Raw genomic sequence first — 19,732 nt, forward strand, 5'->3', positions numbered from 1 at the left:
TCAGGGATGATGGGAATTGTAGTCCCAAACATCTGGAGGGCCGGAGTTGGCCTGTGGCTGATCTATGGCATCTCCGGGTAGGGCAGAGAATGACAGCTGCCTGAAACCCTGGAATTAATTTGATTTTGAACTGATTTTAAAATCAATTGATTTTAGAATGATGTTACTTATATTTTTGTTAGCTGCTCTGAGCCCGGCTTCGGCTGGGGAGGGCAGGATATAAATAAATATTATATTATTATTTTTATTATTATTATTGAAGTTTCGAACACCATCTCCTTTGCTAAATACGTTCCCAGTGAAATGACATTACAAACACCAACGGAGGCTTCCCATGTTGCAGATGAGGTGTGGGAAGCCTTTGGCCCTCCAGATGTTGATGAACTGCAACTCCCATCAGCCCCGGCAGTCATGGCGGGCGTTGATGGGAGTTGTAGTGCAGCAACATCTGGCTTCCCACACCTGTTCTGAAGGGCACTAAATAAATCAAAAAGTGTTTGCAGTGTGTCTCATATATATTTTTTCCCATGTAACATTTTTACCTTGCAGAACGTGGCAGGGAGGGAGAGGTTGGGAACAGAACTAGAATGAGCTGGCTCTGGCGCCCCCTGCTGCTGGGCTCCCTGCCTCCCGCCCTACCAGTTCCAATGGGCACCAGCTGCCCCGAAACACAAATACAGTGGTACTTTGGTTGTCAAACTTAATCCATTCCGGGAGTCCGTTTGACTCCCGGAACAATTCGAAAACCAAGGTGCGGCTTCCGATTGGCTGCAGGAGTTTCCTGCACTCATTCGGAAGCTGCGTCGGACGTTCGGCTTCCAAAAAACGTTCGCAAACTGGAACACTCACTTCCGGGTTTGCAGCATTCGGGAGCCGAAACGTCTGTGTACCAAGGCGTTTGACAACCAAGCTGTTGTTGTTTAGTTGTGTCCGCCTCTTCGTGACCCCCTGGACCAGAGCACGCCAGGCCCTCCTGTCTTCCACTGCCTCCCGCAGTTTGGTCAAACTCATGCTGGTAGCTTCAAGAACACTGTCCCACCATCTCGTCCTCTGTCATCCCCTTCTCCTTGTGCCCTCCATCTTTCCCAACATCAGGGTCTTTTCCAGGGAGTCTTCTCCTGAGGTGGCCAAAGTACTGGAGTCTCGGCATCAGGATCTGTCCTTCCAGTGAGCACTCAGGGCTGATTTCCTTCAGAATGGAGAGGTTTGATCTTATTGCAGTCCACGGGACTCTCAAGAGTCTCCTCCAGCACCCAAGGTATGACTGGAATAAAGAAAAACTGCGCAATTAAATTTGACAGGGCCACCTTTTCATGTGCTCTTTGTCTGCGCTGCAACCAAGAACCTTGAGCCGTTTCGTGTGCAAGCGACGAGGGTCCCTTTTGCTCAGCCAGAGAAATAGAACAGGATGGAAGTGCCTGAGGCCTCTCGTGGTTGATTGGGAGAGAGAAAAGGAGCTGGGAAGCGGGTGGGATGGAGAGATGGCAGCTACATCCCCAGGCCGTCTTTGCAGAAAGTATGGGAGAGAGGAGGGGGGCGAACCAGCAGGTTGCAACTAGCTGTCCTGAATTTAAGAGGCGTCGTGCTGAGTCCCTTTTCAAGGCAGGTGGCTTTCAAGGAAGGGCGACGCGGCAGGATTGAAGAATGAGCTGGAGGCCGCCGACCCGAGCCAGTGATGCATTTTAACGTGGAGTGACCCTGAACCAGGCACAAATTGTATTCCAAGGATACAAGAGGGTCCAGCCCAGACATACAGGGCCGCAATTACACCATCTGTTTTATAGAATCGGCTGCTTTGAAACAAAAGTCACAAACGGGGGCAAACTGAGAAACAGGGAGAAAACAGAATCGGCAGATTTGTCCTTGCCTAGCCCTCTGTTCCACTTCCATCCCATCCTGAATCAGCAGATCAAGCCCCATTTAAACCGAGGGCAATACTGAGGCAGAAGGGAGGAAATCCGGTAATGCTGAGAATTAGACGGTGACCAGCTGATGCTCTGTTTTAAATAAAGCTCAGTCTCTCAACTTGGAAAATTAATTTCAGCCTTGGGGTGTATGGAGGCATAGTGCAGGTTGCCCTTGAGCATGTGCTGAGTGTCTTTCCATCACTAGTCCTGGCCTGGTCACCCCTGCCTTGATTCGGGGGGGGGGGGAATCTCTGGCTTCAAGGGGACTTACTCCTGAGCAACTAAGCAATGTTTGGGAAGTTGTGGACTCCCTGGAAGGTTTTTAAGCAGAAGTTGAATGGCCACCTGCCATGGATGCTTTAGCTCAGATTCCTGCATTGCAGGGGGTTGGGCTAGATGACCCTGGGATCCCTCAACTCTACAGTTCTATGAATCTAATAGGAACTTCATAGACTTAATGGGAGCTGAGCAGCTGGTACTGAAGCCATCTGCAAACAGAAATGTGCAATCTCGTCTAATAGAGCCACATTCCCGCAAAGCAATTTTGCCTACTATAATGCACTTGGGTATGTTAATTTCAGTAATATATGCATTGTATAGGCATTTACATTACCCTAATAGACGCATTCCTGCACACATTAATTGGCTGCAGACCTGCACTGCAAAATTCGGAGAAACTGGGTTTTTTGCAAGGTGATTGTGTTAGCCTCGCCCCCACCCAACCCACCTGCTGAATCTGATCCACACACCTGTGACTTGAGGTTAAGAGAGAGCTCTCTCTTGCAAATGAGCTATTATTGAAAAGGCAGCGAAGGCTCGTAGCACACTTTGAAAATCTCCCACTTCAAAGGAACTCGAGACCTCCGCTTACAAAGGAAAGAATCACAGGCTGCACATTGTTCAAAAGAGAAGTCCAAACCACTCTCCTTTAGAGAGCGATTTCAAAAGTCCTCTTTGCAATTTTTTTTTTTTTTTTAGACCTTTCGAGCTTAAAGTGGGGCCACCAATAAAATCTCATCCACTGGCAAGTCAAGTCTGAAGGATGTAAGAAAAGCCTGGCTGTAGGATCAGGCCCTTCTCACAGTGGCTAACTGAATGCTCTGAGGGGAAGCTCATAAGTCTGGGTGCCCCAGCTACTCTCCCCACTTGCAATCCCTAGCAACTGGTATTCAGAGACATATTGCCTTTGACACTGAGTGAGGTAGCATATATGTGAGTACTGGGACATTCGCAGGGAAACTGAAATGCTTGTTTACAAAGCTATTCTACTACCAACTTTACTACATGCTTGTGAAACATGGACCACTTATAAACGCCATCTCCAACTCCTCGAAAGATTCCATCAATGGTATCTCTGAAAAATTTTACACATCACTTGGGAAGACAGGCAAACTAATGCCAGTGTACTGGAAGAAGCAAAGATCACCAGTGTCAAAGCTATGATTCTTCAACATCAACTTCGTTGGACTGGTCATGTTGTGCGAATGCCTGATGATCGTCTTCCAAAGCAACTACTCTATTCCGAACTTAGAAATGGAAAATGAAATACCAGTAGGCAACAAAAGAGGTTTAAAGACACTCTCAAGGCAAATCTAAAAAAATGTGGTCTGAACACCGAAAACTGGGAAACACTGGCCTGTGAGCGCTCCAATTGGAGAACAGCCTTTACCAAAGGTGTCTTGGACTTTGAAGATGCTTGAACTCAGGATGCAAGGGAGAAACATGCTAAGAGGAAGGCACGCTTGGCAAATCCACACCATGATCAACTCCCGCCCGGAAACCAATGTCCCCACTGTGGAAGGACGTGTGGATCCAGAATTGGCCTCCACAGTCACTTACAGACTCATTCTTAAAACCGTGTTTGTGGAAGATGTTAAGTTGTGGGCGAACATATCAGACGACACAGCGATTCTTCCAAAGCAGCTCTTTATTTGTAAGCTGGAACAGAACTAACTGAGGAGCTCAGTCAGCCTGCTTATATAGAGCTCCAGAACAATGTAACTGTTGCCATTTTCTAAAACTATCCAATCACTGAACGTCACTTTCGATCCTTCATTTGCATACAAACTATCCAATCACTGAACGTCACTTTCGATCCTTCATTTGCATAACTATCTACAGTATCCCCCTGCTGGCCCAGGGTGAGAACTTCAGTACATAACAGAAGACAATCTTACTCGGCTACAAGTGATCACCAATGAAGATGATGAGTGAGGTAGCTGGATCAGGCCAAGATCCACCCAGTCTTGCCTTCTGTTCTCATAGTGGCCATTCAGATGCCTTATTAGGAAGCCCACAACCAGGACCTGAGCAGAAGAACACTCTCCCCTCCTTTGGTTTCCAGAAACTGGTATTCAGAGACATATTGCCACCAGCAAGGGATAGCCATCAGGTTTAGCAACCATAGACAGACTTCTCCGCCTTGGATGTGTCTTAATTCTCTTGCGAAGCCACTCAAGTTGGTGCCTGTTACTGCCTCCTGTGGCAGCAAGTTCCAGAGTTTAACACTGAACGGCATTAAAAAAAAGTCATTCCTTTGATCTGTCCCAAATCTTCCAACATTCAGCTTCATTTGAGGTCCATGAGAATTCTGGTGTTATGAGAGAGGGAGAAAAAGATCTATCTCTCTCTCTCTCTGCTTTCTCCAAGAATATTCACATGCACCCCAGTCTTGTTCCCTCTTACTCCCCTGCCCAAGTTAAAAAGCCCCAAATATTGAAAAACCCAGGCCTGGGATTTGTACCCCGATTTTGCACAAACCAAACAAAAATGTAACACTCCAAACTTAAGGCTTTTTTATTCACATTGCAGATTCCTGGTGCAATTGGCAGAAAGAGGGGTGGGGAGGGCAGCAAGATACATTTTTTGAAAGTTTAATTTCCAGCTGATTTGCATTTTAATAAGCACATTTCTCCCCCTGCCCCCTCGGCCCTCTTCCTCCCAGAGCTCCTTGGGGGCCCTGCATTTGGAAAATGAAAAAAGGGAGGGGGTTTATATAAAAAAGAAGAAGAAGCTAGGCTAGAACACAAATTGATCAAGCGGTGTCTTATGAGAAATTCTAGCTTTTGGGACTTTAATAACCAAGGCTTTGCCGTTCTGCGTATAAGGTCAGGCAGGTGGGGGAGGAGAGGTCAGAATTAATGTTGGCTGGGGAAAAGGTTTTTAAATATGAAACACTGGGGCCCTCACATTGGGGATGAAATTCTGCTGACTTCCATGGAAAGGAGCGGCAGACTGAGAAGATCAGGGGCCCTTTGGCACCCAGCAATCAGACAGAACTGGGTTCCCGTGGCGTGGAGAAGGAGGGGGCTAAAGAGAAGGTTTTGTGTTTATTTTCCCTTTCCTTCCTCCCCAAGGACCAGGCAATTCTCTCACGAAGAGAAAAGCCCGGAGGTGCTTTGTAAAATTAGTTTTCGGATAATATAAGCCGAGTGCAGGGGGTCCACGCAGCCTGGGAGGGCAGCTCATTGCTTGCCTCAGCTGCGTGTGGCAGGCACCAGTTCAACAGGTTAAGCTTTTGCTGTTGCAAAGGCTCAGCAGCCAGCAAACCTTCACTGTTGCAGCTCGGCCTGTGCTGGTTTTTGAGGCTGATGTGTGTTACGGAAATTACGGGGGGGGGCACATCTTTAAAGTTGTTAAAGGTTACAGTATTATGCATAAATGTACCCTTTCGGCTTGACAGTTCAGGGAAGTCACCTAGCTTCTTAATGTAAATATTTTTGTATGCAATTTTCTCCAATATATATATCCTCCTCTATACATAAAAAGGCAATGCTGTCGTCACACTGCAGTTTGCATGGTCACCAATAGGGGGCAAACAGGCAAGTGCGTGAGCAAGCAGTATGGGGGGCATGTGGCTCGGGTGAACTGTTTACTGGCAGTGGGTGGAGGTGCTTCGCAGAATGGTTTAGAATGTGCTTCCCCCTGTTAAACGCAGCTACAGCCAGGGGGAGGCACTTCTTTAAAAGGGCTTGGGGTGAGCTGCGAGGGAATAGGGGAGTGGGCGGTTGAGGTGTAAAGGAGCAGAGTGGACAGGGTTGGTGTGTGTGTGTGTGTGTGTGTGGTGTGGTGTGTGTGGGAGAGTGTGATGGCCTGGGAATCTGATTCAGAGGCTGAACCGGAGGAATCGCAGCCTGCACAGGAGTCCCCGCCTCCAGGGCTGGCTGAGCCGGGGCAGGGGCTTGAATCTGAAGGGCCCACACCTGTGCCGGATCCTCAGGAGCAGACACCAGATGAATCCACTCTGGCTCCGGAGGTGATCGAGGACCCATTGCCTGCAAGTGCTCCTCTCCCAGCTCTGTCAGGAGAAGGTGAGGCTGCCTCTGCGTCCGGTAACCCTCCAGCCTCTCCTGAGCTGCAGAGGCTCAGGGCAGAGAGGCGGAGGGAACTAAGTTCTCTCAGGAGGAGTGCTCGCCTTAAGGCCAGGAGAGGCGAGTCACCTGTGGGCCGGGACCGCCCTAGGCCCCAGAGGAGATAAAGGCCAGTCAGCCCAGTCCCAGGTTGCGGGAGCAACGACGTTGGAAACCTGTTTCTGCCAGCACCTAGACCTGTTTTTCTGGAGTTCCCGACCACGCCCGGCTTCTTGCTTTGGACCCCGCTTCCCCCTTGGTGGACAGTATCCAGACCCTCAGCCCAGGACCGGACTCTGACCACGCCTCACGGTAACCCCCCCCCCCCCGGGACCAGCACAGAGAGAGAGAGAGGTGCAATTTCCCAATACAATGCATTTTAAAAATCATATATACACATCCTCCCCTAATATATACATTTTCCTGCACAGTCTTTATTTGGAGAGCTATGCTGCAGGCAGGCAGGCAGGCAGGCAGGAGTGAACTTGGAAGGGTACCTGCATTCTGGTTCACATTGTTTTGGGAGCTGCGAACAGAACCAAACTGACCTCCCCCCACTCCACCCACAAGGACCACCTAACAGCTGCAGCAGAGGCAGAAAACCACAAACAGCAAGAGCTTTTGTGACAGCAGTTACTTGCCAGATGAACGAGCTCCCTGCACAATTCCATAAATTCTTCTCTACGTGTCGCCTGGAACAACTGGTCAAAGCCCGCCATTTGCCATTATTCAACATATTTGGCAGGGGGCTTGGAAAAGCAGCGCTGTTTTTCTAGAAAACGAGGTGCCAGAACTCACTGTGAATGCCTCCCTTACAACGGCAATGGAGCCTGCTGGAGAGGGGCCGGAACTGAGTTCCAACAGAGAAAAAGTGCAATGGAAGAGCAACGCACCAGGTTGTGAAACTGATTTAACACACAGCACATATCCCCCACCCACCCAAATTAGGGTCTGTCTCTTCCTATCTTTTGTCTCTTGCTGGTGTCCATTCGCCACTTGTGGTCACATGGACCCAAGAGCTGGAAGCGAGACGAAAGGTAGAAATCAATCAATGGTGAAGAAAGGTTGCCAGCTTTTCAGCTAGGCTCTGCAGCTGTGCAGCTGAGCCAGTGTGGTGTAGTGGTTAAGAGCGGTAGTCTCGTAATCTGGTGAACTGGGTTCGCTTCCCCGCTCCTCCACATGCAGCTGCTGGGTGACCTTGGGCCAGTCACACTTCTCTGAAGTCTCTCAGCCCCACTCACCTCACAGAGTGTTTGTTGTGGGGGAGGAAGGGAAAGGAGAATGTTAGCTGCTTTGAGACTCCTTCGGGTAGTGATAAAGCGGGATATCAAATCCAAACTCTTCTTCTTCTTCAACAGTGACTCGTTGCGCAGACCCAAGCAGGCAATGGTGTTACTCCCAGGGGGCTGCGGGCAAAGCTGCGATTTCTGCTTTGCAGAGGTTTGGAATAGATGTCCGTTGGAGTCCCTACAAACTCTGCAATTCCATGATGTCGCCCTGTTGATTCCTGCTGTTAAGTGCATGGGAACTCAATCACAGCCTCTCCGGCACCAAGCAGCTTACTCCAAAAAGGGCTGGAAGTGAATCGAGGCCTTTTAAGCAGCCTTGGCCCCTGCCTACCTCTCCTAGGCTCTGCCTACTTGCAGAATGGCAGATTCTCAAAGGAGTCAACTCATTAGCATCACTCTCTGGCCGGGGTGGGCCGCAGGGGACATTTTCCGCTTATGGGTTATCCAGGAGCCCATATAGAGTCCTTACGTAGGTTCCCTATTGGTAGGAGAAAATAACAGAGGCCAACCAGAGAATATTGAGAAGCAAAGCAGCTAGTAAGCCTGATCTTTATTAAACTGTTGCAACAGGGTCCTCACTCACCACATGCACGAGGGAGGAGGAACCCAGAACAGTGGCGCGCAAGGCCTTATATAGACATTTTAAATTCCCTGCCCTGGAACTCAAGACCACCCCTCCATACATCATACATACATCACAGAAGGGGCGGAGCTCAAGACCTCCACCCACATACCTACATCACAGAAAAGGCGGTCTACAGCAGAAATCTGAGTGCTTAGTTTACCTCCTGTCTGCCAGGTTACCTGTTTAATGGTCACTTGATTGGATTGCCTGGGGAGCCTGGCCAGTCTTTTGTAATTATAAATACTTAGTTCCTGAGCTAGGTCACAGCCTCACACCCTATTCATATCTTAAATGTGCCCGTTAGACAGGATTTGTGAAGGAAACGATAACAGTAACAGTAACAGTAACAAAGACGATAACGATAACAATAACAATAACAATAACGATAACAACGGTATCGTTATCGTTGTTATCGTTACCATTATCGTTGTTATCGTTATCGTTACCATTGTTATCGTTATCGTCACTGTTATCGTTATCTTTGTTATATTTATTGTTATCGCTATCGTTTCCTTCACAAATCCTGTCTAACGGGCACATTTAAGATATGAATAGGGTGTGAGGCTGTGACCTAGCTCAGGAACTAAGTATTTATAATTACAAAAGACTGGCGATAACAACGATAAAGGTAACGATAACGATAACAGTGACGATAATGATAACAACGGTATCGTTATCGTTGTTATCGTTACCATTATCGTTGTTATCGTTATCGTTGTTATCATTATCGTCACTGGTATCGTTATCGTTACCTTTATCGTTGTTATCGTTATTGTCTGTTATCGTTATCGTCACTGTTATCGTTATCTTTGTTATCGTTATTTTTGTTACTGTTATTGTTATCGTTATCGTTTCCTTCACAAAGGAACTACTCTATTCCAAACTTAAAAATGGAAAGCGTAATGCTGATGGTCAACAAGAGGTTTAAAGACTGTCTCAAGATCTAAAAAAAATGTAGTATAAACACTGACAAGTGGGGAATACTGGCCTGTGAGCACTTTCGATAACGATAACGGTAACGGTATCGGTATCGTTGTTATTGTTACCATTATCGTTGTTATCGTTACTGTTATCGTTACCGTGGAAGCCAATTATGGATCCACATGTCCTTCCACAGTGGGGACATTAGTTTCCGGGCGGGAGCTGATCACGGTGTGGATTTGCCCAGCGTGCCTTCCTCTTAGCACATTTCTCCCTTGCGTCCTGAGTTCGAGTGTCTTCAAAGCCCATGACACCTTTGGTAAAGGCTGTTCTCCAACTGGAGCGCTCGCAGGCAAGTGTTTCCCAGTTGTCAGTGTTTATACTACATTTTTTTAGATTTGCCTTGAGACAGTCTTTAAACCTCTTTTGTTGACCACCAGCATTACGCTTTCCATTTTTAGGTTTGGAATAGAGTAGTTGCTTAATAATAATAATAATAATTATCAGATCCTGCCTCACGGACCAAATTTGACAGGTGGGTGGCCCCCCACACCTGCCAATCAGCAGATGTTGCAAATGACCTTAGGTGATTTGGTGCTTGGAAGCCCCAAAGCAGGGACTTCATAGCATAGCCAAACTGAGCAGGCTCCAAAGCAGACCCTCCTTTATTCAGAGCTCGGGGGAAAAGGAGAAGTGCTTGGGAAGATGGCCACAGCTACCGCCATCTTCACTACCCCATAATGCCTCTGGGCCCTGACCCAGAGGCATTCTGGGAAAATAACAACCACAGACCCCCAGTCATGATCCTGCCCTGTAAGATTACCCTTCCAAGATCCCAATTTTGACAAACTGCATGCTGAAGAAAAAATGAGAAGTTAATCCAAAACTCTTATATCCAGGGACAGATTTTGGAAATCTTCACAGCTTTCAAAAAACAATCTCCTCTGTGGCATCTGTCGCCTTCCTCTCCATCTTCATCCCACTACCCGGCCATTTCCCCGCCTGACCTGAAACAGGATGCACAAAGAAACCCCTCCAATCTGTGGCCTCCTGTCCTCATCGTCTGCCACTTCACCCAGCTGAATCAGTGCAGGTTTCCTGCTGATGTTTGCAAACCCAAACAGACGCTGCTCTCTTGCGTTCTCCTGCCTGGGGGCAGGGAAGCAGCTGGCCAGCTCTGCAGGGTGGAGAGCAGTTTGCTCCCTGGGAGTCAGTTCAAATCCAGGGCATTGGAAAAGAAAAGAAAAGAAAAATTGCTGCTCGAGTCAGACGGATAGTGGTTTAGATTCCTCCCGCCAGGATATTTGTCGATGGTCAGCAAGAAGCATTTCATCAGGCAAATAAGGCCCTCCGTGAATTATTGTTTTATTGATTCAATTTATATCCTGCCTTTCCAAAGGAGTCCAGGGTTGCAAACGTATCAATAATAGCACTTTTAAAAAGCATTTTTTTAAATAAAAAATGTTCTATAAAGAGGGAACTACAGTTGCCAGGAATGATATCTTCCAGCCATCAAATGCCTGCATATACAGGAAGGTTTACAAATTCCTCCTGAAAGTCAGTAATGAGAGAGACAAGCGCATCTCACCAAGGAGGGCAATCCACAAATGGGGAGCCACCACTGAGAAGGCCCTGTTGATTATCACCAGCTGGGTACATTGCAGGTTTAGATCTCTGGATGCAAACACCCAACACCTCTCCAAAAATTAGGGGGAGCAGGGTGCCAGGATAGAACACCCTACATACTTGCTAGAATCAGAATGGATGCCTTTGATCCATCTGAAAACTAAAAAAACTAGGAGAGAATGGTTATGTATGCTTTCAGAATATTTAGAATTAGCCCAATTGACAGATATAATAAGACAAAAACCAAAAAGTGAAGTGAAAAAGGAATGGGAGTGCCTAAAGGAATACCTTAAAAGCCAAGGTTCGAGGACAGAAATCTGGCTGAGTCTGGAATAACCTTGTGAAGTGAAAGGAGAAGAAAGAGGGATTTATAGCTAGATGTTAGGATAGAGATGATAAGGAAAACTGGAAGGCACAATGAGAGGTAAAGGAGGTGCCGTGGGACTGGTGGAGGTCAATGTTTGTTTTGCTTTTTAGTGTTTATATTATTAATTTGTAAAATTTGGATTTGTTTTGTTTTTTAATATGCTTGTTTTTGTGTTTTGTGTTTTGTTATTTTTCTTTGTTGTTGTTGTTGTTGTGTGGAAAATACTAATAAAATTTACTATTTAAAAAACAACAACTAACAATTGGGCTTGTCTGACTGGTACTGCTCTTAGCTTCTTTCCTCTTACTCTACCCCTTCCCACAAAGCACACACACACATGTATGGTGTGAGAACCCCTATGGTGTGGTAGTTAGAGTGTTGGACTAGGACCGGGAAGAGTAGGGTTCAGACTCCCACTTAGCCATGAAGCTGTGACCCCGAGCTACTTGCTACCTCTCAGTCTAACCTACCTCACAGGTGTGTTGTGAGAATAAAATGGGAAGTGAGAGAGCAGTGCTCCTCCTTGCAGGTAAGGTAAAATAACAGCAATAAAATTATCACCATCATTATAATTGCAGCCATAGTAACAATAGTAGTAATGATAGTGATAACAGCAATAACCGCAGTAATAATGTTAGTAGTAATAATACTAGTAACAGTAGAAATAGTAATACCAGTGGGATGAGGGAGAAGAACTCATCCCAAAATGCCCACTCCGCCACCAAATCTGGGGGGTGGGCCAGGACAGAACACCCCACACAGGTGAGCAAGGAAAAGGAGGCATCGTTTTTTAAGGGAAGGGCTCTATTTCGGTGTTAGAGCACCTCTTTTCAACGCAGAAGATCCTGGCCATTCTCTCCATCTTGCGGTACCCAAAAATGACCGCTAGATGTCTGCCTGGCTCCACATTTGAGAAACCCTCACCCATCCCGTTTAATGATCCCTCTTTAAAGCTGTCATGAAGCGTAGTTTGTTAAGGCTGCTGGCTGCTGTTTTAGAGGGCCCTCATTCGTGCTGGAGCGCTGCAATTCCCAGGGTTTTCTGGGCACGAGAACTGTACGAACATTGAAAGATTGGCAACCTAATTTTTTTTTTTTTAATGACTGAATTAGCCAAAATGACGGCAACGATTAGAATGCAATCTAATCAAAATCTCAAAAAGGAATGGAAATGCATAGAAGAATACATGACCAAAACATGCCCCATCAAGAATTTATTGATATGTATAGACTGATTTCCCAAAGTTAAGCTAAGCTAAGCAGATATACAGTATAAGACTGAATGTTTAATAATTAAGATACGAAAGTACAATCTCAATAATAAAGTTATAAAACAATCACAAGGAAGTCACGCACGGGTGGAGGGAAGACACAGGGCAAGAAATAAGAAATGGATAAATGTTGGTACATAATGAAATGTGAAAATGTGAATTTACAAATATAATGTATATGTATCACTATGTAAAGATTTCATATATGTATTGCAACATTAATAATAAATAAAAAAAGGGGGAAGAGGAGAGAACTGATAAACCACACTAAGAGTAGTAGCTCTGAAAAGGGAACGGCAGTTACTGTTAAGTTGTGGGTGAACATCTCAGACGACACAGCAATTCTTCAAACAGCTCTTGTTTATTCACAGGCCAGAACAGAACTGAACTGAAGGGTTCAGCCAGCCTGCTTATATAGAGCTCCAGTACAACGCAACAGTAACCATTTTCTGTAACTATCCAATCACTGAACCTCACTTTCGATCCCTTATTTGCCTATGTGGACCTGAACTATCTACAGTATCCCCCTGCTGGCCCAGGGTGAGAACTTTGGTACATAACAGTTACCCTAAGAGGTTTTGGCACCCTTCACAAACTACAATTCCCAGGAATCTTTGTGGGTTGGGGGGGGGGAAATCAATGTGTTATAATAAAAAACTGCTCCTTTCCCCCTTATGGGGTATCCAAGAGCCCATATAGAGTCCTTATGTAGGTTTTCTATAGGTAGGAGAAAATAACAAAGGCCAACCAGAGAATATTGAGAAGCAAAGCAGCTAGTAAGCCTGATCTTTATTAAACTGTTGCAACAGGGTCCCCGGCTCACCCCACGCAGGGAGGGAGGAGAGGAACCCAGAACATTGGTGTCCAAGCTCTTATATAGACATCTGAAATTGCCTCACCTGTAGCTGAAGACCACCCCGCAAAACATCATACATACATCACAAAAGGAGGTGGTCCCCAGCAGAAATTTGAGTGTGTTGCTTCTCTCCTGTCTGCCAGGATACCTGATCATGCCTTATCAATTGCCTTTTCTGGGTAGCCTGGCCATTCCTTGGAGATGGTAAATACTTGGTTCCTGAATCTCTTACGCATATTGATAGTGTGTTCAACTTAACAGATACAGTGGTACCTCAGGTTACAGACGCTTCAGGTTACAGACGCTTCAGGTTACAGATGCTTCAGGTTACAGACTCCGCTAACCCAGAAATAGTACCTCAGGTTAAGAACTTTGCTTCAGGATGAGAACAGAAATTGCGTGGTGGCAGTGCGGCTGCGGCAGGAGGCCCCATTAGCTAAAGTTGTACCTCAGGTTAAGAACAGTTTCAGGTTAAGAACAGACCTCTGGAACGAATTAAGTTCTTACCCAGAGGTACCACTGTACTTGCCAGTCTGTATTTACAGGGAGGTGTAAGACCCCACAGTCCAAAGACAATTGGAAAGCTTTCCCCATTTCCTTTCTCCTTGCAGGGAAATATTTGAGGTTAATTTGGGAGAGTCAAAATGGCTTCAGGATTGTTCTCCTGTACTATTTCAGACACGTGGTTTATATACAGTGGTACCTTGGTTTACAACCATAATACGTTCCCGGAGGTCCAGTTGTAAACCAAAACAGGTTGTAACGCAAGGCACACTTTCGCCAATGGGGCCTCCAAAAAAAATGGGTTGTAATCCAAAAAAAGGGACATGCACTTCCGGGTTTGACGTGGTTGTAATCCAAAACGGTTGCAAACCAAGGTAAAGGTAAAGGGACCCCTGACCATTAGGTCCAGTCGTGGCCGACTCTGGGGTTGCGGCGCTCATCTCGCTTTACTGGCCGAGGGAGCCGGCGTACAGCTTCTGGGTCATGTGACCAGCATGACTAAGCCACTTCTGGCGAACCAGAGCAGCACACGGAAACGCCGTTTACATTCCCGCCGGAGCGGTATCTATTTATCTACTTGCACTGGCATGCTTTTGAACTGCTAGGTTGGCAGGAGCAGGGACCGAGCAACGGGAGCTCACCCCGTCGTGGGGATTCGAACCGCCGACCTTCTGGTCGGCAAGCCCTAGGCTCTGTGGTTTAACCCACAACGCCACCCGTGTCCCCTGCAAACCAAGGTACCACTGTACTTATGTATGTGTTTGCCTTGTACATTTATTGAACATTTATTTTATATATATAAGACCTTAGAATTCCTATAACACATGGATGTTTAAAGTGGTATCATAGTGCTCTAAATGCATGGTGCAGATGGGACCTAAGCATCAAATGTGGAGAGTGGGATCCCGTCCACCTCTACTCTGAACGAAGCAAGCCCGGTTGCTCTGAGTGGGACTTACTCGCACGTATGTGTGTGGCCGTAGGACTACCACCTTAGGCACTTTAACTAAACAGCAGCAACTGCCTATAACTTATAGGTTGTTGAATTTAAAGAGCCGGAATCTCTTCCTCGGGCTGCTGAGAGGATTAAATTAATTTAACCTGCCCCGCAATTCAATTTAATTGACCGCCATCACTTTATGAGTTATTCTTCTCTCATCTCCATTGCTCTGCAAGGCAGATTCCTGGAAAATAGCAAGGATGCCCCAGCAGGGATGAGCTACATAGGAAACTGCGCATACAGAGTCAGACCATCGACCAGTTTAGCTCAGTGCTGTCGACACTGACTGGCAGAAGTTCTCCAGGATACTGCCCCCCCCCCAAGTCCTACCTGGAGAAGCGGGAGAATGAACCTGAGACTTTCTGCATGCAGGGCTGCTGCTTGTGCTGGGCTCTGGGGTAACCTGGGTAACCCGGTCTAGATCCAGTCCCGAACCCAAGGGTTCTGCGAGGAGTCAGTCAACAGGGCCAAGGCAGGAAACCAGGCAAGGTCAGGCACAGGATCACAGGCAGGTTCTGGCAAACAGCAACGTTGCTCCCACAACCTGGGGCAGGGTCCAGCAGCCCTTTATCTTTGTCGGGGTATCGGCCGGTCCTGATCCCCCGGCAATTCACCTCCCTGTCTCGCCTGAAGGCGAGCACTCCTCCTGCGAGTACTCAGGTCTCTCCTTCTCTCAGACCTCAGTCTCTGCAGCTCGGGAGACGTCGGTGGGTGACTAGACCCAGAGGCCGCCTCAGCCTCTCCTGACCCAACCTGTAGTGGAGCAGCTGTAAGTGATGGCCCAGCTGGAGGCAACGAGGTCATCCCCGCATCTGGAGCCAGGGCAGGCCCAGGCCCCTGACTCGGCCCAGCTGGTGCTTGTTGCAGGGGAGCCTGTGCAGAATGGGGCTCTTCAGAATCAGGCCCCAGACTTGGACCAGCTGGTGCTTGTTGCAAGGGAACCTGTGCAGACTGGGGCTCTTCAGGATCAGGCCTCAGACTAGGTTCAGCTGCCGCCTGAGGCAAAGGATCCAGTGCGGACTGAGACTCCTCTGGCTCCGAGTCCAAGCACGAGTCCCAGGCCATCACACTGCTACTACTTCCATCCTTAAGGTTTCATTGGCACAAAATGCAGTACAGATCTGTAGGCGTAGACCATCTCCCAACTTAAACTACAGTGGTACCTCAGGTTACATACGCTTCAGGTTACAGACTCCACTAACCCGGAAATGCGTGGTGCTTCAGGCTAAGAACTTCACTTCAGGATGAGAACAGAAATCGGGCTCTGGCAGCGAGGCGGCAGCAGGAGGCCCCATTAGCTAAAGTGGTGCTTCAGGTTAAGAACAGTTTCAGGTTAAGTACCGACCTCTGGAACGAATTAACCTGAGGAACCACTGTAATTCGTTAAGAAAACCCCCAAACTTGGTTCTATGGGTGACTCTGGGTCAGCTCCCTGCGGTAGTTTATTGTTGTACTTTGTTTTTAAATTTATTGTTGTACGTTGTTTTAATTGTTTGTTTTCCTTCTGTGACTGTACCCCCAAGTTTGTTTTATAAGCTGGTCTCCGACCGTAATAAATTATCTATCTCTCTATCAGTCGCCAAGCAAAGTGTGGTCAAACGTGGCCTTGGAATTTCTGGAAATAAACTTCTAAAGCTGAGAAATTCACTTTGGAATCAGATGAGCGTAAGAAGAGCCCAAATACCAGGATCAGGCCGAAGGGGGCCAACCTAGTCCAGCATCCTGTCTCTGCAATGGTCCCATGCCCCTAAGAACCTAGGAATCCAGATAGACTTGCTCTGGACCGGGAGGCTCCATAGGAACATCGGCTGGCTGCTGGATGAGGCCAGAGGGGACCCAGTCTAGCCCAGTCTCCTGTTCTCACAGTGGCAAACCAAACGCCTCTTCTGTTAGATACGAAAAATTTTCTTTTCTTTTCTTTTCCAATGCCTTGGATTTGAACTGACTCCCCGGGAGCAAACTGCTCTCCACTCCAATCAAGCAGTTTCTAAATGCTGTGAAATAAAATAAATATAATATGATGAACGGTGACGAGTTTTAGCTTTAGGAAACAAAATTTCAAACAACTCCCATTTCCTAAGCTTTAAGTAGGAGTCTGGGGTTCTGCCAGATTCGAAATGTGTACAAACTTCCTCCCTCTGCTGTACAGTGGTGCCTCGCAAGACGAAATTAATCCGTTCCGCGAGTCTCTTCGTCTTGCGGTTTTTTTGTCTTGCGAAGCACAGCTATTAGCGGCTTCGTGGCTTAGCGGCTATTAACGGCTTAGTGGCTTAGCGGCTTTAAGAAAAAGGAAACAAACTCGCAAGAACTCGCAAGATGTTTCGTCTTGCGAAGCAAGCCCATAGGGAAATTCAGCTTGCGGAATGACTCAAAAAACGGAAAACCCTTTCGTCTAGCGAGTTTTTCGTCTTGCGAGGCATTCGTCTTGCGGGGCACCACTGTATATCCACTTGGAAGATGCATCTGCCATGCTAAAGCGTTCACATGAATACAAATAGAGATAGAAATACAAAAAATATCACTGAACATCACACGCAGAGGAAAATTGCTTTGCAAAAATGTCACCACCCGCCGTGTGTCTCCCCCCCCCCCCCAGTCCTTCGGAGGAGGCACATGGGAGAGAGAAAATGGTTCCCCTTGTTCTTTTAGTTCCCTGAAATGAGCCACAAGATATGGGCGTAAGAGATACATTGAAGAAGGCACAGAGAGTCCCATAGTCATGGGAAGAGCCTTTTGCCTCTGTGGGAAGCGGAAACGGCCCTTTTGCTGTGGGCTCAAGATGGCCACTGAAATCCATTATAAAGGAAAGGCTCTGGGCCTCAGCCGTTTGCCACAGGGACTAGAGAGCTGTTTCCTAAAAGGCTCTTGTCTCTCCTTCAGCAGAAAGCAGAACCACTCTGAAGCCCCACGGCAATGTTACATGGAGAGGAATAGTGGCTCTAAGCCTGAGGAAAATGGCCGCCTGCTTCTCCCTCTCGCACAAGGGTTGGTGTGTGGCAAAGGACTGCGCTGAGATGAGAACAGGGTGAAGAGGAAGGGCAGCGCTCTGCTCCTCATACCCAGGAGTTGCTGTTTACCATTATGGAAATCGGCGTGGGGCGAAACGGCATTTTCTCATCCCACTGGAATGCTAGCCCAGTTCTTAATCAAGACAGCCACCACCCTGTGTTACTGGAATTCCCCTCCAGAGAAAAGAAAAAACAATTTTCACAATATGTAATTAAACTGCGGAACTCCCTCCCACAGGAGACAGCTTAAAGATCAAGAGTGCCTAACAACAACAACAATAATAACAATAATTTATTTATACCCCACCCATCAGGCTGGGTTTCCCCAGCCACTCTGAGCGGCTTCCAACAAAAGATTATACTTAGCCAAATTAGTGACCCCATGCCAAATTAGTGACACCATTCCAAACTGTTGCCCAAAAAGTCCAGAGAGAAACTGTATAAAAGGCTTTTCCACCAGTGCCTTGAAACATCTCCTCTCTCCTGTCACTTGGCTTCTCTATCACTTGGTAAGTTGTCTTTAACTGAATTTCTTCTTAGAGGAGAGAAGGAAGGAACTGTTTGATTATGGAACAAAATAATTTTGAAATTTGGTTTGACTCAATTAGCTGTCAATTGAGAGACAAGAAGCAGTTTGGGGAAGAGAAACTCAAATCTCTACATCCTAGGAGTTGTGCTACTGGGATTGTTTAGGGCTCAACAGAAAATTTTAACCTAGAGTTGTATTGGGGCTTTTAGAAATGCGAAACTGGGTACTTTCATGGTTGGAGCCAGCTAGGAAAAGAAGATAGCAGCCGTGGTCCTGAGTGGTTTTGCAGAACCTTGCCTAGTGTCCCTGTTCCCTGTCTTTCTGGAGAAAGCTGCTCTGGCCATGGTCAGACCTGCTGCCCATGTAGCATCTGAACTGGGTTTTTGAGGCTCACTCTATGCAGGGCTGCCTTGTTCCAGCCACACTGACCCTTTCTTGCAGGAGGCAGGTCTGGCAGAGCCAGGTGCTCCCCTGAAAAGGGAATCCTTCTTTCTGGTGAAGAGAGGTGGGGAACCTCTGGCCCTCCAGACATGGCCAAACTACAGCCCTCGTCTCCTCTGCTTCCTGCAGCTGCTGAGATTTGTAGCTCAGATTCAAAGCGTTCCCCACTCCTGCTCGAGGGACAACACTCTGCTAGATGAACCCATGGTCCGATGCATTAAAAGGCACTCCCTGCCTTCTGAATGTAATGTGAAGGTGGGAAGGTGGCTTGGAACATCCAGTAAAATCTAGAGTAAATTGAGGTGCGGCATACTTAGCCAAATTAGTGGCACCACGCCAAATTGTTTGCTTGAACTCTCATGAGAAACCGTATAAAAGGGCCCACAATGTATGGCTTTTCCACCAGCTTTCCACCAGTTTCAGCACTTTCCAGAGAAAGCTGCTCTGGCCATTGTCACCTTTGCCCATTTTGCATTTCAACTGGACTGCTGATGCTCATTCTGGGTGGGGATGCCTTGTTCCAGCCACACTGACCCTTTCTTGGATGAAAGGGTGCAGCTTTTGGAACTGTTCAGTTTAGAAAAAGGGTGAGTACGAGGCACATGATGGAAGTTTATAAAACTAGGTAGGGCAGGGAGAAGCTGAATAGATGGACTAGAATTCCTGGATGTTGGAAGATTTGGAAAATTAAAGTAGTACCTCTTCACCCACTGTGGAACTTGTTCCTACATGAGGTGGCGAGGGCAAGCAATTTGGGTGGCTTTCAAAGAGGTTTGGACAAATTCATGCAAGAGAGGGGTATTGCTGGCTACCAGCCACCATGGTTATGCTTTCCCCTCCACGATTGGAGGCAGCATGTTTCTGAACAAAAGTTCTGGAAATCACAAGAGACTTCCTGTGCCTGATCCAGTCAGCTCTTCTTAGGTTCTTTTTAAAATTGTTGTTTAACCTGTCACCCATCCCTTTCCCTTGCGTCCCAGGGCAGGCTACAACATTAAACGCTTATTTCTTTGGGAATCCACATCTTTTTGAAAGTATCC

The 19,732-nt window shown here is 47.1% G+C and overlaps 1 long non-coding RNA gene across 1 annotated transcript; it reads left to right on the plus strand.

The window, feature by feature from the left end:
- Positions 1–13,421: 13,421 nt before the first annotated feature.
- LOC308465215 lies at positions 13,422–16,739 on the plus strand. The gene is made up of 2 exons (XR_013980360.1): positions 13,422–13,504; positions 13,537–16,739. It is a non-coding gene; the product is annotated as an uncharacterized lncRNA (long non-coding RNA).
- Positions 16,740–19,732: the final 2,993 nt, after the last annotated feature.

The sequence above is a fragment of the Podarcis pityusensis genome, assembly GCF_964106645.2.
Source record: "Podarcis pityusensis genome assembly, chromosome: 16".
In the NCBI taxonomy this organism is placed as follows: domain Eukaryota; kingdom Metazoa; phylum Chordata; class Lepidosauria; order Squamata; family Lacertidae; genus Podarcis; species Podarcis pityusensis.